Below are 19057 nucleotides of genomic sequence, written 5' to 3'. Positions count from 1 at the left end.
CGTCCAATAAGTTTGATAAATTATTAACTAGTGAATAAAGAAATCTTCTATACCTTAGTTTTTTTTAAAGTGACATCTCTTAGACTAAAATAGAGTGATTTCGTATGTAAGTGAAAACTCTTTTTAAAAACTCCATCGAGTCCTAACGATTTATTCTTTTTAGATTTTTTTTCTTTCCATTCCGTTTCAATTTCGTTTTGTTTCGTTTCTTTTAAATTCAGCTTTTATATCGAATTTGATGAAGATAAAATCTAGGAAGAGAAGAGCTAATCAAAAATATTTAAAATATTTTATAACTTACGCTACGTTTTTAAAACTATCATATTATGAAAATCATTCTATTAAAATATTTTGACATTAAAATATTTTGACATCTACATAAATGTTTATTGAATAAATGAGATAACTGTGTATACATTTATAGAAATATGAATGTCTCCCAAGAGGAAAGTAATTAGGTTAATAAAAAGTATGTGATGTGTGTAACCAATAACGATGAAAATATATTGTATAAATATATTTCCTTTGGCAGGATATGCAAATATTTTATAAGTAAAAGTTTTTTTTTCCGCATTCAGTAATGCAATCTTACCTTACTGCATTTCCAAATAAATTGAACGTTACAGTGACTCTAGACTTAGACCGTGTTAGAAATGTTTTCCTAAAAAAATCCATTCACGGCTTAAACGCATACAAATTCTATTACTTCTGTCAATAGTTTTAATACGTATTGTAACCAATAAAATAAATGGAAATATTAACACTACCATTATAGTCAGTCTAAAGACTGTTTGTGTTATTCTGCGTAATGGAAAAAAAAAAATAAACAGTTCAGTTCCTAGTATCAAGTAAACAAAGAACAAAAAAATTAGCTGAGATGGCAGGTGAGAAATCCTTTTATTCTTCAGCAAACCGATATATTATTTTGAAAATATTACTTTTAAGCATGACACAGATAAGGAGCAGTCTAGTAAACTGCAATGCATTACTGCATGTATACAAGTTTAGTGTGGTTAGAAACGTGAAGTATAGCGAAGTACATTGTGGCGACACCTAGTCACACCATCAGTGCATTAAGGACGCCATAGAAGATGTTTCAAAAAGCATAATATAAGGAGACCAAGAGTCCTGAAAGTGATGATGCTTTTATTAAAGTTAACTAGATATATTCTGTTGTAACGAATGATAGGAAAATTTATTTGTAAATCAATCTTGACATGTTAAACATTTCGTTAAAGAATATAATCCGAACATAAATTCCGATTACTTTATAGTAGAAATGTAATTTCTAAATTAATTGAAAACAACATGATGTGAAGTTCTGTGAATTTATATGAGATAAGTATATAATCAACGTAAATTAATTACATCAAACTATACTTCCAGGATTTCAGTCTGAGGTTATTAACTATAACAATAATAAAGGGATTAGAGCCAGCTAATTGGCTGCTATTCGTATTTGTCATACAATATATGTAATTAGAGAATCTAATTGTATTTCTACTAAATAAGGGTAGTGGTTAAAAGCCATAATAATTTCCTCTATTATTACTTTAACCCCAAAGTCCTTATAAGTCGATTATTGAAATTAAAAAGAAATTAATATTATAAAAAATACATATAGATTTATAGATACCTAAAGCTTAGTAATTTAATAGTTCAAGGTGAAAAGTATCCTTAAAGAAATCGATATATAACTATATAGATAGGTATATATTTTAGCTACAAACCATAAAAACATTCATACCATTTAGATTTATATTAATATATTACGTTAGTATGATTTTCAGTCTCAGTTTACGCGTAAACAATTACACTCAAGATAAGATTATTGCATTTAATAATACATTAATTTAGTTCAACTTCCAGTAGAAACATGTTTCATACATAATGAGATAGGAGCGTGCGCGGTCCGCCAGATGTGCCATCGACACTTTGCGAACCTGTTGAAATTGACTTTGCAACTCCTCTGTAGTATACGCTTTATAATATACTGTCAAATCGGAATGTGGAATAATTCGTTATTAAATTTTGTTACAAAATCTAAGTAGGTAATGAAGCGTTGCTTTAAAATATATTTATTTGTCTACATACTTTAACAATAACTACAGATATCATTTTGATGAATACTTTTTTATGACCTTTGTTATCTAATTTTATAATTGAATTGTTTTTTTTTTTGTTGACACTTTCTTGCAGATACTCCGTAAATGATGTCTTATAAACTACAAACAGATTCCAATACGAAAATTTTCCTCGTGATATAAATATTGAGAAAATGGAACGATATTACTACCAATGTTAATTTGATAAAATCATTCGTACTCAAAAAAAAAACGTGATAAGTTAAATATAAGTTTCTTCTGATTATTTTTAAGCGGATTTATAATAAATTTAAAAACTTTTTACAGAATTTAAATATTTTTTTAGTAATAATATTTTTACATAAGTAAAATGTATCTTTTCATTTATTGTAGTTGAGATAAACATTACTTTATTTATTTTATTTATACTTCATTTCAATAAAAACAATATCTATTGATGATACTAAAAAAAAAAATTTACAAGTCTATAAAGTATTGCATTGTAAACATTTTAAACTACTGCATGATTTATAGTCATTTGGAAGTTGGGAAAGCTCTTGCAACAGCGGACCGCTTATGTTACCAGGAAACTTCGTCCTTATTAAGACAAATTTTGAACTTCCATATTGTTGATATAAACTTATAGTTATCCCTCGTCAATGCGCAACGTATGGATATATATTTTAAACTAACAAAACGAAATGAACTTAGAGAATATTACGCTTATTATTTAAGTGCATTTTTATAATTTTTCTTTGCGGGAACGGAAATTATTTTCAATATACATTTCCCACCATTTTTGGAATGTTTTTGCAAGTAAATGAAATTGAATAACAGTTTAACAAAAAATCTAAAATACTTTTCTTTTGTAACTAAAGAGCAACAAGTAAAAAGCTCCACAACTACAAATATACCATGACTTTATATACATACATTTTATAACATAGCGTTTATTATTTCATTGAAAATATTCATCTTTTCATTTATTTATTCCTTTGGTATAAAGATATTAATTTCAACGAAATCATGTTTTGAAATTTAGTGCTAATTTTTAACGGCATTTCTGATATTTAGGTACATTATGACTTCATCTGGTAGAATAGTGTCGGTGCAAACATTAAGACGTTTCCCATTTTATATAGTACTAGTACTGTGGAGGAAATTTAATTTTATAGAATTATGCCTGGTTATTGTTAAAGTATTTTAAATCGTGCATCATTTATTTATACAAATTAATTCCTTGACATATAGAACATGTTTACTGAAACCTGAATAAATATATCTCATAGGGAAGCTAGGTAATTACGTTGATTGCAGGTAATTATTTATTGAAGTACGTTTTAACAGGAGTCCACAATTTAACTGACAGGTGAGTTTGAACGAGCAATTTAAATTATTGCATAATGAAGCAAGACAATAATTTCCATATTAATAATAATGTTTGGGTTTCATATATCATTCATACGTTGTTAAATATCACGATGAAAAAATATAATGTAAGACAGTGGAATTAGTGAATATTCTTGTTGACAATATTTATTTCATGGTTCTCCAGATTTAAAATAAAATATTTTACAAAAATACAAGTTTTTACTTAACAGTAAATCATAAATTAGTCAATTTTTTTTAAGCTTACAGCTTATTTTAAATACAGCTTATTTTAAATACAGCTTATTTTAAATTACAAAGTCGACCTCAGCGCTTATTATAGCTAGATTAAGATTTTCTTTCTGTTTTATATTACTATATGATTTTATTTTTTTATTCTAAAGGGGGCTGTTTTATTCTAAACTGAGCAGACGGCCTACCTCATGGAGGTAGTACCGTCGCACATGGACAACCGCAACATAGTTTTGTTGATGTTTTGCTACCCTTGATTGGAGAACAGGGGTGGGGGAAGGTGGGAAAGGGATGGAAAAGGGAAAGGACAGGAAAGGGTGGGGAAAGGGAAAGGGCAACCAGCTCTCTCACTCATTGGAGGAAACGCAGCCAGTTAAGATTAATTCACGCCGATTTTCTGTTAGAGGGTGGTACTTCCCCGGTCGAGCCAGCCCATGTTCGAGTTGCAGTAACTTGATCACAGTTCAGCTCTACCAGCTCACAAAATAGATACTATGCATCAAATCACGTAAGTATTTGATATTAATCGTAACAAAACTATTTGAATGTTTAGATCTGTTGTTTTAGTTTAATTTAACAGGTACAATCGTGATTTCATAACTTTCATATGCAAGGAACTTGTACTATTTCCAAGTACTTGTTCGCTGGTATTCAGTTTAATGCAAATACGAGCTTATAACTTGGACAAACTATGTTACAATATCTATAAAATAGTTTGAGCTTCATTAATAATTTGAAATATTTGTATATGCAGTGCTTAATAGACTGTTTTGATTAAAATCGATTCACTTAATATTATTGTACTGTGCGTTGAATGTAAATAACGTAAATTACGACTACCAATACCGTTTGTAGACAAAGTTATGCTTACGATTTACAGGTAGAGAAACCAGCTCGGTGAAAATATATTGTATTTATAATTAAAAGGTTATTAATAATTAATAGTTAGTAGTTATAATAACGAAATTGATGTCAATTAACTTACCATATTTATTCTATATCTTTTCTTTTGTTTTTAAAATTGTAACAGCTGTTGAATAAAATTTTTATAAGCTGATAAATATTACATATCGGTCAATAAATCTAAAGCAATCCAATCGTTTGTTTTTGCATGAAATATTTGTTCAGTTCTACTTATATTCTTCACTTACTCTTATACCTTTCGTTGCTAACAACAAATCAATAAAAATATAACTGAACAAATACTTTATGAAAAGGTTTCTAAATAATTACTTTTTTAAAAGAGAACCTCATAATATTAGCCAAGGGATTAATAAATAAATACGAGAAATAGTCGAAAATTAAGTGGGAAAACTAAAGTATAATGTACTTTAAATTCCATCAAATGATTGGGGCCTCAACTTTACTCTTTTGATCAAAATACGAAATTAGATTGAATTCCATCTCAATAAACTTTGATCTCAAAGCTCTCGATTGAAAGGTACCGATATCTTTTATAAAAGTAGTAATTATCTTTCAAAAAAGGAATAACAATTAAAACCTAAGTTGAAATGATTACTTTAGACACACTAATTTCCACTGAGTCATTAATAGTACAAAATATTGATAGGCTTTTATTATAATGAGACTTTCGCGAGTATTCTTTAAAATAAAACTTATATTTTTCGGATTTACTAGAAGAATGTTATTATTTTAAAAACTAAATAGGCCCAGAATGCGCTTACGGTGTCGTTACGCTTGAAAGTTAAGAAATCGTTCGCGGTAGATGATAAATAACAGGACCAACTGACAGACATTCACATCTCGTCTGCCCGTGACCACGGCTGCTGAAAAGTAACCGAAACGTCTTGATTATATAGTTTGTAAAATAATAAAATTCACGTAGTAATTCCGAAAAATATTCGTTTTACTTTTTAATATCCAATTAAATGCCTAAACATTGTAATATTTTTTATTCATCTCTTTCATATAAAAATAACTTTCTGAATAATAAATTATGAAATATAATTTGAACTCAAAAAAAAACATCGCGTTCCAACAGTATTTACTTTAAACATTGCTTTAACAAATCGTATATTCGTAACTGAGCGATATGGTTTAAACACTTTGTCAGCGTATTTTCATATGGGTAAAGTATTAAAATTATTGTAGCATTGTTAAAATTTAATAGAAAGAATAACAAAAAGCAGTTGTTTACAACTTTGAAGACTGTAATCGTCTAACTGAACTCGGATTTGAATTAATTTAGTATCAGGTGGAATATCATTAAAATTGTTATTTCATATAAGTGTATTTATAGTACTTAAAAGAAAACTAAGAGTGAAATTTTAAGGTATTAAAATTTATTTAATTTGAAATGTTGGTATACGACGTTCATTGTCTATGAAAAGAATAAACCCACCAGACCCAAGTCCGCGTAAGTGGATTAATTATTCACTGCGATTGAAGGACTCCATCGTGTACGGAGAGAATGTTTAGTATAACAGGCTTATAAGACAAAAAATGTATCGATACAGTAACAACATGCTACCCAGTACGTAACATTTTCCAGGAAATGGTAACAATTCGTTTCTTTCTTACTATAATTTTTCATTTTTAATCATGTTTTTTTGGATGAAAACTATACTTTCCAGGAACTGTTTTTACTAATGTAAGGGATATTGCAATAATAAATTTAAATCCCAATGATGTCCTGGTTGGCACACCTACTTTTTTTTCTTTCCACATATATATGTTTTTTTAATAAGATTTTTATAAAGAGAAGTGAGAATGATAAACAAAAAAAAAATTACATTAAAAACGAGTTGTAATTCAAAGGCTTTATTAATAACATTCAGCCAAGTGTCATGTTACTCACGTTTAGATAGCTCTAAAGTATGAGCAAGTCTTTGAAGTACGGAGTTAGGAGTACTTGTCGGCCAGTTGTGTTGAAACTTCGTAAAGCTTATTAAATTAACTCCGAACTACCAAACTAACAAATTTAAAACTTAATTTCTTTAATTCTACTTTTTTTTCACTAACACTGAGATGATACGCAATTTAAGAAGTTTATTTTTCAAATAAATATAACTTTTTTTTTGTTAAACGTATGTTCTATGTCCTAATTTTAATATGTATCAAGAATAGGTTGCTAATATATTCTTTTTACGTGTATAGTGTTATTACATTCATACAAATGATGTTTAATTAATGATGAAGATCTTTGAATATTGCATGAATTGTTCAGATTTTTTTCAGTAAATAGCAGTGTGCTATGGAAATAAATTACTGGGCATACTTTATTCTCTGTAAATAATGTAGAACTGACATATTCTTTGTCTCTTTGCGGCAATAATTCCAATATAGGCGCCGCGGGGTTGAAATGTGGACAGATATGGTTACTATTCAAATGTTTGTACGTATATGTGACTGATTGTTATTTAATCAACCAAGATCGTCAATATCGACTTAAATGTTATCTACATATGTGTATACTGTGTTTCCAGATTCCCTTAAATATGTTAAGTATATAATATAAAGGCATGAGGAAGTTTAAGGAAAAAATAAACATGATAATAATGTAATGAATAAAATTTTCTGTTACTTAATAACTTCTGATGTTTTACATTAATATAATCAAGTAGGTATCTCTTATTTTGTGTTTGGCTCAGTGCACTAAATTGTGTACCCGCAGCGTGCACGTTTGTGGCATGAAATATTCATGAGAACCTGCATCAGACCGCTGGAGCCAGGTGTTTCAAGTTGGAGACGTGACTTCTGATCAAACGTTTGTAACAGTTATTACCAGTGACAGTTTATTGAAAAATAATAATGGAGTTCTTATAATATAAAAGGTATAAAACGCTCTCTATTGTCGTAAATATAACCATATGTCATGTCATTAATAACCCTAAAAATGTTTAAGTACACATGTCAGTCTAATTTTAAAACCTGGTAACAAAATTGCCTTTCAAACAATTATATTAACATAACTCGGTCACTATTAGCGATAAATAAACAAGTGGCTGCTATTTAATCCTACAATTTATCAGCAATAAGACCAACTTCTGTCCACTTAAAATAAAGAGTTCCAAAATAATTACTTCATTGGCAAAATTTTATGATAGTTTGATGGTAAAATATGAAAACAATTCGTTTTGTTGTGGTAAAGAATGTGCTTTAAATCAAAAGCGTTGGTATTTTATTCATGTTAAGCTATCATAATTTCAAAATTTTAATTTGTAGTTTTTGACTTGGAGCGCATATTATTCCCTCTTTGTAATAAGACTCAGCAGCGTTACGTGGTTTTATTTGATTTCTCGAAGATCTTGTCATCAGAACCTAACTTGGTGCGAGTAACGCTGCCTTAGGATAGTTTCGTTTAAAAAATAATTCTAGCACAGAATTGAAAGAGTATTAGGGGAAAAAATATATGGCCGAATTGAGACTCTTCTATTGTTGAAGTCTTTTGAAAATTAGACTAAGTTACTTCTAACGACACTACCTACCTGCCAATGGTAGTCTTGTCAAAATAGGTGCTGTCGTTCCAGAGAACTGATAGAACAAAAATACTATTGTGTATACTTTTAAGTCACTTTGGTAAAAGTTTGTTAATTTCAAAATACAAAAACAGACACTATAATTTTAATTATCAGTATAAAAATGAGAAGGAAGGGTGGTGCTCTCCACAACGGCCCTACATTCATAATTATATAAATACTTAGTTTAAGTTACATGACCTTCTAATCTTTTTTTAAATAGTTTCTTTCAATTTAAGAATTTACCAATCTTAGCTATTCCTTTTAATCACAGATTGCCTAAAATTTTTTTGTAGATGAAACATTACTTTTTGCAATTTATATAGGAAACTAATTCGTTGAACAAAATTGTTTTTCAGGGTTACTATATCTGTTTAGCTATATAAATCTTTGGTAAATACCACTTTGTTTAGTTCACCTTTTCATTCATAGTTTAACAGAATATACATATGAGAAACTATACAAAATCCCAGAGGATATTTATGAGCATTACGGTTCCTTGGAAAACCAACATGCCCAAAAGACCATGCTACCAAGATCAACAAGTATTACGAGCTCACTAACGAACTCACTGGTTATAGGTCTATTGTAGATTTGTACACGATAGACGTGAGAGCGAGAAGTATAACAGCTAAATCTCTCTACAACCTTCACTTGGGTTTTTGATATTGTACAGACTACAATTGATATTGTACATACCTACGTTCTTGGAACTTAATTAATTAATTAATTCTTGGAACTTAGTTAATTCGTTCTTGGAACGTACTTTGAAGGCAGCTCTAGTAGGCTCTTGTCAAATTTGGTTAGGCAGGGAGAGGAGCTTGGACGGTTGAGGTGAGCGTTTAACACGCATAAGATAGGGGCCCCTTAAACCTACACCAGGGTCACAAGTCCCAGGCATTGTTGAAGCCCCTCTCTCTGCAACGTAATGGACCCGGCCCCCACACGATGAATCCATGGAATGCTGAGAAATTTCGTTTTATAAAGCTAACGTAATTATGAATACTTAAAGTGAATTTGCTTTAAATTCCAATTATGGTAAATAAAATTAATTTTATCTAGAAGAAAGTTATTGTTGGAAGAAATTTCAGTTTAACTTTGACAAAATATTTTGAGATCTGTGGATTATGTGTGTTAGAAAATTTCCAAACAAATCACAATTTTCTTACGGTATTAGCAACCACAATTTACTCGAATTGAGCTAGATATGGAAACCGAGAAACATTGTAGATCATATTGTAATGGGTAAACTATGCTAAGCTCATTAAAAGGTGTATCTTATTTTGTTACAGGTAAATGTATGAATTTCGTAATATGTTTTTGTGAAAACATATAACAGTTATACTCTTTTACTTTAACATAAAAAAATAATTGTTATTTAGATTAAATATTTTTTTAATAACGTTATTGCATTTCTATTTATTTACAAAAAAAAATCATCAGACTAGTCTATTTAATATCCGAAAAACACTTATGTCTTATATCTTAAGGATTTATGAAAAAAAACGTGTATACAATACTTTCATACTGTGTAAAAAGCTATTGTCTGAATGTAATTTTTTTAACTCTTATGTTTAAGTTTTTGCCCGACCTTGTGTAATGATTTAAATAATAAAACCATTAAAAATATAAATATTTTAAATTTATCGTTCAAAAGTTATTTGTGGGAGTAGATTGGAATCCATAATAAAATTAATAAATACTATCCTCACCTGCAAATTCTTCTGAATGTATGGTTAAATTCTGTGCTTTTATTTTTGGGTCTATATTTATTTTTTCCTAGCACCATTACTCTGAGAACATTTTATTATTTGAACTGCTCTGATAATGTTTTTTTGAAAAGTAAACTACGCTATGCCCCACTAACTAAAACAAAATTATATTGTTTAAATGATACTAATATTTTTCGGATATACTACGCGTGTTTTATTTTTTCTTAAAACTATATACTCCCGACGTCTCGGTTACTTTTCAGCAACCGTGATCACGGTCAGACGAGATGTGAATGAAAATTATATTGGTGTTAATGCTGAAAAATCTGATATGGATCTTGGATATCCCCATAAAATTCGTTGAAATTTAAAATCCATCTCACAATACACATATCCGAATCAAATATTTGTATTCAGGATGGCCGTGCAACCCGGTGGCCGAATTTTAGCATTTATAGCTTGATTTCGATCTGGATTCACAGATAGGAATTTTACTTTGACAGTTAAATTTTTGCTGTTCGGAGGTTTACAGGATCTCTATTAATATTTGGTAGTTGAATTTAGTTCTTTTTGGATTACATAAATATGAAATAGTTTATATCACCATAGGCAAGTTTTTTTAAATTTGCGAAGTAAGATTGGCGTTTGTATGTAAACGCTTAGTCCGCAACTTTTATAGTCCGTTTACCACCTTTGTTAGCTAAAATAATGAATTTATTTTGATTTGGTCTTTTCACCTTCTAAAGACAGCGTCTTGTCCTCCAAAACAAACAAATGAGACATGTAAATGGTTATTTTAAATGCTATTTCAAAATATCTTGATGGTGAGTTATAAGAATTTATATAATTGTTTACAAAAGAAAAAAATACCAATACGTGACAATGACGCATTCCCAAGAGTTTTTAAAGTATCAACTAAAGAGTTTGCAGCAATTTAAAACGGATGGATTGTGATAGTTAATAGAAAATGTGATCAGAAAAAAAAGGAAATGAGAATAATTGATACACCTTATTTCTCAAGTGATATTAGTTATTCAACATCACCCTCAGTTTAAATAAGTGTCAAATTGGTAAATTATCTAAACTTTTAAGCTCCCGAGAAATAATCGTTTAATAAATCTTTCTATTGTAATAATTTCCATTCTATAGAAATAAAATAAAATAGAAACGATTATGGAATGTTTCAAGTTAAAATATTATGGTAAAAGATTGTGAATTTTTTTATTACTTAAAAGGAACCCTCACATATATAGTCTATTATAAAATGAAGGTTATAATTACATATGTTTTTTGATATACTTGATTTGTTTTGAATAATTTGTGATTACATATTGATTATTTTAAATGTATTGAATTGAAAGCTTTATAAAATGTAAGAGAACACGCGATATTATTTGAACATCCTACACGATTGAAACAGATCTATCAACAATTCTAATTTTAATAAAATATTTACTATTGTTCTCCATCGAACAAAATAGCTTTGGAATATTTTTATATAATAATTTCTACTTCGATTCTTTCAAAAAATAAAATATTTTATCAAATTGATGATTTCCATATAAAAATTTCAATATGAAATATTTGTATTGATGGGAATTTTAGTATGTAGCGTGATTGATGAACTTGACAATATTATAAGTTTTTAATACTTTCTTGGTAAAATTAAACAAAGTTATTTTTTTTAATCAGTTTTGTATAAAAATGACTCATATATAATTTAAATTTATACTTTTTTATAATTAATTTACAATTTTTTTTAGGAGTTCTAGAACGTAAGTAATTAGTTATTTTCTATATTTTGATATTTTATTTTATTTACTTACAAATGTATACGATACGTCTACATTTGTATACGAATCAAAATTAATTTATTAAAAAAAAGTAATATTAATTGGCACATAATAAATCAATTATAATAGTTCCTTTAATTATACTTAAATCTTTTCCGTTATTTCTAAAAATTATATTGTTTATCAAATTTTATAGCGAATTAAAACAAATGTAACATATGGATAATAATGAAGAAAGTAGAAGCGTATGTATGAAAATTAAGATGATAAAATAAGAAATGGTAGTATATTCTGTAATTTTTTCTTTTTAATCAAAACCTCATTGTCATAAATAGTTACTAAACATGAACCGTGTCAATTTAAATATCAGAATGAAACTTTTAATTATAGAATACTAAATCGGGATTGTATCTATACACAGTCTTTAATAGCAAGAAATTAAGATAGTAGAAAGGAGTAGTATATCAATATATACTTGCTTGTCACATGATACGACATCATTCATGTCGAGATTCCACAACTACTAGTTACTAATTACAATTGACAAATCGACCGAATTACTCAAAGCTTATTTATATAATTTTATTTATATAGACCCAAAACTCATGATTATTCAATCAAAAGGTTATAAATGCGGTGATATAGAAATCAATTATTTATAATCTGGGAATATAAAAAATGCAACTGTTTTAATATCAGTCCAATAAACATAATTACATTGTGGTGCCGTTTGCAATTAGGATTGATTTTCGTTAGCTATGTGTAAGTTTTGTGTTCAATCTTATCAAAATTTATATGCGATCAAAAATATGAAAATATTTTTTCGGATTCAGAATTTACCCTTGTATAACTGATTATCCTATTTATAGTCAGTGAAGTGTAGCTTGTTTTTGAGATGACCCTCTCAAAGAATATTAATCTGAAATATTTATTACGTCTCTGCCTGCTACAAGTAGGAATGTGCAATCCTAATTTCCTTTCTATACGAGTATAACTCCATTACTTCTACTCATAGTAGTCTTTTGGGTGACATTAATAAAGGTGCAGAAAATTTACTTTCGGTTTTTTGTCCTTTGCCATATGTATATCGTCAAAATAAGAGAAAAGGACAGACAAGAAGAGAAGAGAAGAGACGGATAACGATTGAAATATTGCATTTTCCATTTCAAGGTATTTTTTTTTTAATTTTAAAGTACTCTAATATTTTTTTAATGATCGTTGTCATTGGAGTATTATTTATTATTTACGAAAAAAATAATAATATAATATTGCTACATTATATTTATTTCTTAAAAAAAAATAGAAAGTATAAATGAAAAAATACACATAGTACGTTACAAAATCATCTGACACTATTCACAAAATTTTAAAATAATTTGAGAATATGAAATTGATGTCAGTGTTGTACGGAAGATAGATTTTACCAATACTTTTCCATTAAAGTACTTCATTTTGCTGATCGTTCAATCGAAAAATGAAGTTGTACGACAAACTTTTTTTCCCAAGGTGATACATGAGATGACATTTATGAACCTCTATCTATTTCACATAATTTTTTGTAATGTTATTATAATTGCTGTTATAAAGAAGATGACTAGTCTAATAATTAATACTTTGTGTACTTTACAGTTTTAATATTGTAAACTTTTAAGGACAAATATTAAAATCAATAAATAAATAATTTAAAAAGTTAATAATAATTAAGTTGAATGATAATTTACGTTTATATTATTTAAATAGAGATGAGTTATTTTTAATGAATCGTGTTGTTGAAAGAAGTAAGAATCCAAAGTCACAATAAAATACGATAACTATATAATATAACTAATGTTTATTCTTCCTAAAATCTTGCAAATAAAATCAAGAGTGTTAGAGATATCTCTAGTACAAATTTAATACAGAATGAACTATCGTTTAAAGATGTGGAAATCCGGATTCCATATTTAAATAATAATTTTTTTTCTAAAATAAGGGCACACTGAAAAAGTGCATTGCTTTAGTTATATGCAAATTATAATCGATAATATTGTAAGGGATTTTACTTTCATATGAAATTGATAGTTGATATAACTATCGTTTAAAAAAAAAATATGTAAAGAATTTCTAGAGCATAACTAAGGAAAGTATAGATCATCAGAAATTGTGTGTAAAGCTTAATACAACATTTAATGGAATACACTCAAGGATGACTCAGTGTCCAAATAAGCAGAACAAAGTTCAGGAAGATAAGAAAGTTGACCCAGGTCTTTAACAAATTTGTTAAACTTTCCTTTTTCTATATTTTAGCTTTGATTTATTACTATTAACATCATATTCGAAATGTTCTGTCCAGTTTGAACTTGGCGATCGATGTTTTATTATTTAGATCACTGTACGTTTAAAAAATGTTTTTGAAAACTACAAACAATAGGGTTTGGGCGTGTAATGAAATATATATTTCTTTGGTTCTGTATTACACACTTATTTTTTTATAATTTTCGACTCCTCTGGCAATCCTCTTATATTTTATAATCAGTAAATTTTTGTAAAGTATCAAAAGAGATTCGACAAAATCAACTTGAAGCTGCATTGAAATACTATTTGCCGAATTTTACTGTTACTCCAGTTTGTTTTAGTCAAATGGAATAAGAATAATGTAGTATCACGCATACTGCACTGACAAAGCCGTATAGATTGTCAGATCAAGTTAAATGTATTACAAAACTTTTTTACCATGGCGTTATTTAAATTTTGTGTGTTCCCAATATAAAAATAATTTTCGTTTTCAATTTACAACGACCCTTATCTTCGTTAAAGAAGTTAGGAATATTTTGTTTAATTCCTAAATTGTGAACGGTAACTTTCCTTTAGCGTGACCGAGAAACATTAGTCTAGGGATAAATTGCAACTTTCCTTTTGAAACCGCAAAGTTAGCTCGGGATACAACACACTAAAACTTAATTAAAACAAGAGTTTAAAATCAAATAGTGGAAATATAGTTATTTTTATTGGATGATATGTGAGGAAAATATTGTGGCTTTATTTACCTTTCGATTCTATCCTGTGTTGACAATCCTAACAACCTTTATGTTTTGAAGCCTATTGGCTGTTCGTGGAATAATTTGTATACAGAAATATCACTATGAAGTATTTTCATTATTTGGTGTTTATGATCCAAAATAAAAAAAATAATCAAAAAATTCTAACTTAAGTCCCTTTTCTACAAGAAAAATGTCGCAGGTACAGCTAGTTACCTATATATCTAGTACAAAATACAGATACATATGTTATCATATAATATATTTATTTCATAAACTTTTGTAAAATAAATAAATTTAAATTTACCATTAAAATTTTGGATAACTGTCATCTAGAAAGTTAATTGTAATATACTTTATTAAACTTGTTGTTGTCAAAAGACAGAGACAGACAGATAAAAATCTTTTTTTAAAAAGCTTTCAACATATCAAACGTCTTTAGTTTGTATCTAACGTTTGTTTCGATTGCTTTGTCATAATGATTTACAACAATCGACATGTCCCTGTAACTGGAACCATAAGTTTGTTTACAAATCAAAAAAGTTTTTTAATTATATGAAAATTTTCAGACGACCATTAAACAGTCCAATCAAAATAATTAAAGCACGTACGACATCTTTTCAACTTCACTACTACTTACGAGTTTTGTGCCTTTTTTTATTTAAAAAAAAAAAAACAAACGATAACTTCAATTACTCTCAGATCGAATAAAGTTATATTGTGATATTCAATTCACCAACTTCAATATTTCGATTTCACAGCGTTGCAACGTTAAAAAGTTAAGAGTGCTTGAAATAAAAAGCGACAGAATTCAATTCAGGCTTACTTTAAATTTGAATCACAACAACAAAACCATATGTAGAGCAATTTGTTTTGGAATAACATTGTTGTTGAAATATGAGAATGTTGAGTGTAATTTATAAAATTAATTATATATATTTTTTTTATTTAGCTAATGCGTACTATTCATATTTGCATGTTTACATATGTACATTGAACCCAAATTTAATTGCATTATACAATACATATGAATTTCTAAATGTATATCAATGTAATAATCAACCCATGATCAATGTTAGATGCATTGTTGTAAATGACCTGGTTCGTCATATAAGAATAACGATGTGTACAATTTATAATTCTACCAGAACTTTACTTCTTTATTTCCATACTTAATTTTCATATTCAAGTTGTCTTTAAAGTAAATAAAACTATATTAATATTAAATGCCATTGTGACATTGGTTGTCAATAATTTTTTACGAGTACATCTCGTCTGCCCGCGATCACGGTTGCTGCAAAGTAACCGAAAGTCGGGAGTATGTAGTTTTTAAAATAATGAAATACGCGTAGTAATCCGAAAAATATTAGTTTCATTTACTATTTTAATTCCTTCGAACGGTACTTCTAAAATGAAAATCTTAAAATCTTGCGAGAAACTAATAACGGCATTTTATGTTTTACAACTCGCAACGTTTCAATGAAAAAAATATTACAATATTTTATTCTATTTATAGAGGAAAAATCTGTATAAAATAAAATAAAAATACGCTACTTTTATTCCGTATGCATATTGTTGTAGGTTGATAGGAATTTTAAAATTTAATATATGACTTAATGTACTCCCAAACAAAATAATATTGAGTGAATTTTACGATACAATTTTGAATTGGCAGTAGTCTGTCGTCAACATAAAAGCAATTACAACTGTGTTTATGTCAAAACTATATTGTCATAGTAGTTTCATATCATTAAATACGAAACCAGTGTTATGAAACTTTAAATTTTAGTATCAAAAATACAATTAACTTATAAGAAATAATAATATTCTTTTTATGTGACTTACAGTATTTTGATATTTATAAATTTAAAAAATAATTCTAGCATCCGATAAAATACGTAAACATATCAATATATATTTTATTTAATGATTAGGTTAGGTAGAGAGAGCAGCTTGGCCGCTGGCGGTGAGCGTTTAACTCGCCTTAGATACGGGCCCCTTAAACCTACACCTGGGTCGCAAGTCCCAGGCCCTGTGAAATTCTTCTCCCTGCGACGCGATGGACCCGGCAACCGCACGGTGAATCCATTGACTGCTAAGAGGCTTCGTTTCTCACAGTTCTGCATATCTGTAAGAAAGGTTTGAGTTATTATGAAAAATACCTTTATTTTATATATAAATTTTAACAAGCATTAAATCCATGTCAATACCAAGAAAATGTCATCTGGCTAATAATATGTTACTCAGATATACTAACGTATAATAATTTATATTAATTATTCTATCATATACTACAAGTATTTTATTCATAAAGTAATTACTTTAATTGAAAATTTATTCTCTGACAATACATCAGGTAGGCATATCTATTGCAGTATACATATGTATATAAACATAAGTGGCACAAATAATAAAAATAATTTATTCAACATTATATATATTTTAATTAATTAATAAAAAAAAATTTACCTCTTTGGCGATTTACAAACCAACACTTAGATAATTAGCTATAGCTTTTCTGTTCTAGGTATTTAGAGGTTAATCCGTTTATAAATATGTATGTCTACAAGATGCTTTCTTTATAAGAAAACGATTGTATAATAAAGAGAACAGAACTCACACGAGGAACAGAACAGAACAGAACAGCAGAACAGAATAATAAATAATAATAATAATAATATTAAATGTTACATCAGTTATTTTAAATGTTAGTAATATGATTCTTTCATTTCCTTAATCGTAATGTTTTACTTTTTAAATGAACGGATTTAATGAATGAATGATATTTTTCATTTAAAAATACTGGATCTTTTTCTGGTCCTTGGGTGAATGAATAGTTTTAAACTTTTAACAGCGTTTTGGTCGAAAAACGATGAAAAACATTTAGGATTTTATATCTGAATACTATTTTCATTTTCTTTTCAATTAAATTCACAATCAAATATATATTTACAAGAAAGTATTATTGTTCACTTAATTTATGTATTTGATGCTCATATATAATTATTTATGAAAAGGTGTCGTATTCACAAATAGCGTTCATGCGACAATACGAAATCCTTGGATAGGCGTTAGAGTTTTATAGAGTGCTTATGCTTGCGTTCTTAGTTGTAAAAAGTCAGGTGAATCGGCAATTTTGCCGAACGAGATTTTTATATAACTTCTTTTGCGACGTTGCTGTCTAAAGCGTGAATTTTGAACGATTCTAAATAGACTGGGATGACACTTGATTTAGCAACGAGTTCGAATTTTCTCTTGTCTCAAGGTATTACTTGAAGGTGGATTCTTAAAAAAATGATGGTATTTCATTGGGCTTAATTTCATAAAATATTAGGATCTACGAGAGTTTTACTGAGTTACTTATTTTGAATTTAATGTTAGGATTTCAATAATGTACATGGTTTAAATATAAAAGCTATATATACAGACACAAATCCTTAAATAACTTCTGTGTAGTTCTTATGAAAAAGCCTTAATAATAAAATTTTATACCGTTATTTAGTTGTTATCAGATTTTAGGGGGAAACATAAAATTATTAAGTTGTTAACATTATTTCCACACCAACAATAGTAATGACCAGAATTTATATAGGGTGCGGTTGACGGACAGCCAGATGTTATAGGAAGGACTACAATAGTGACAAGACAGGTATTTTAATTTAAAACATACATAACCAAAACACTGATTACCTATATATATATATGTGTGTGTATACCTTAACACTATCGTCACATGATTTTGACGATGTTAAGATAGCAATACGATAATTTTTTATTGTGTATTGTCGGGAATTTTCACTCTTTATTTTATATTCTATCAATATAAAGACGTTGCTTCGGCGATGTTAATTATATTATATATACGCTTTGCGTACGTAACAATTGTTAACTATTTGAAAGAAGAGAAAAAAGTAATTTGATAATAGATTAATTTTTTTAATGCAATAAAGCGTGGAATATTTCATTTAAAATACTCTTAATCTTAAACGGGTAGGAAATTCTCATAGCAGAAACCATTGATGTTTTCAATACACATTAATATAAAACAAAATGAAAAATAAATTCATATCAAAGAACGACGTCTGAATATAGCTCACTAAAGAAAAAGAGATTCCTTGAATCTAAGAAGCCTTTCAAAGGATATCCTCGTTTCGGCTTAAAACGACCAAAAAATCTTTAAACGAAAGAGGCAAGAGCTCTCTTATAAATCTACATTACCTCAAAAAGCGTGCAATGTGTGCACGCTTGGGAAGACATTGCAAGGCAAATAAAAGATTTTTTTTATAACTCTGCTTCAAGACTCTCTTCTAGCGACATCACGTACTTATAACATGTCCAAGTCGACTTAGTCGA

The sequence above is a fragment of the Danaus plexippus genome, chromosome 15 (genome assembly GCF_018135715.1).
Source record: "Danaus plexippus chromosome 15, MEX_DaPlex, whole genome shotgun sequence".
Lineage (NCBI taxonomy): Eukaryota > Metazoa > Arthropoda > Insecta > Lepidoptera > Nymphalidae > Danaus > Danaus plexippus.
This window is presented reverse-complemented; position numbering follows the sequence as displayed.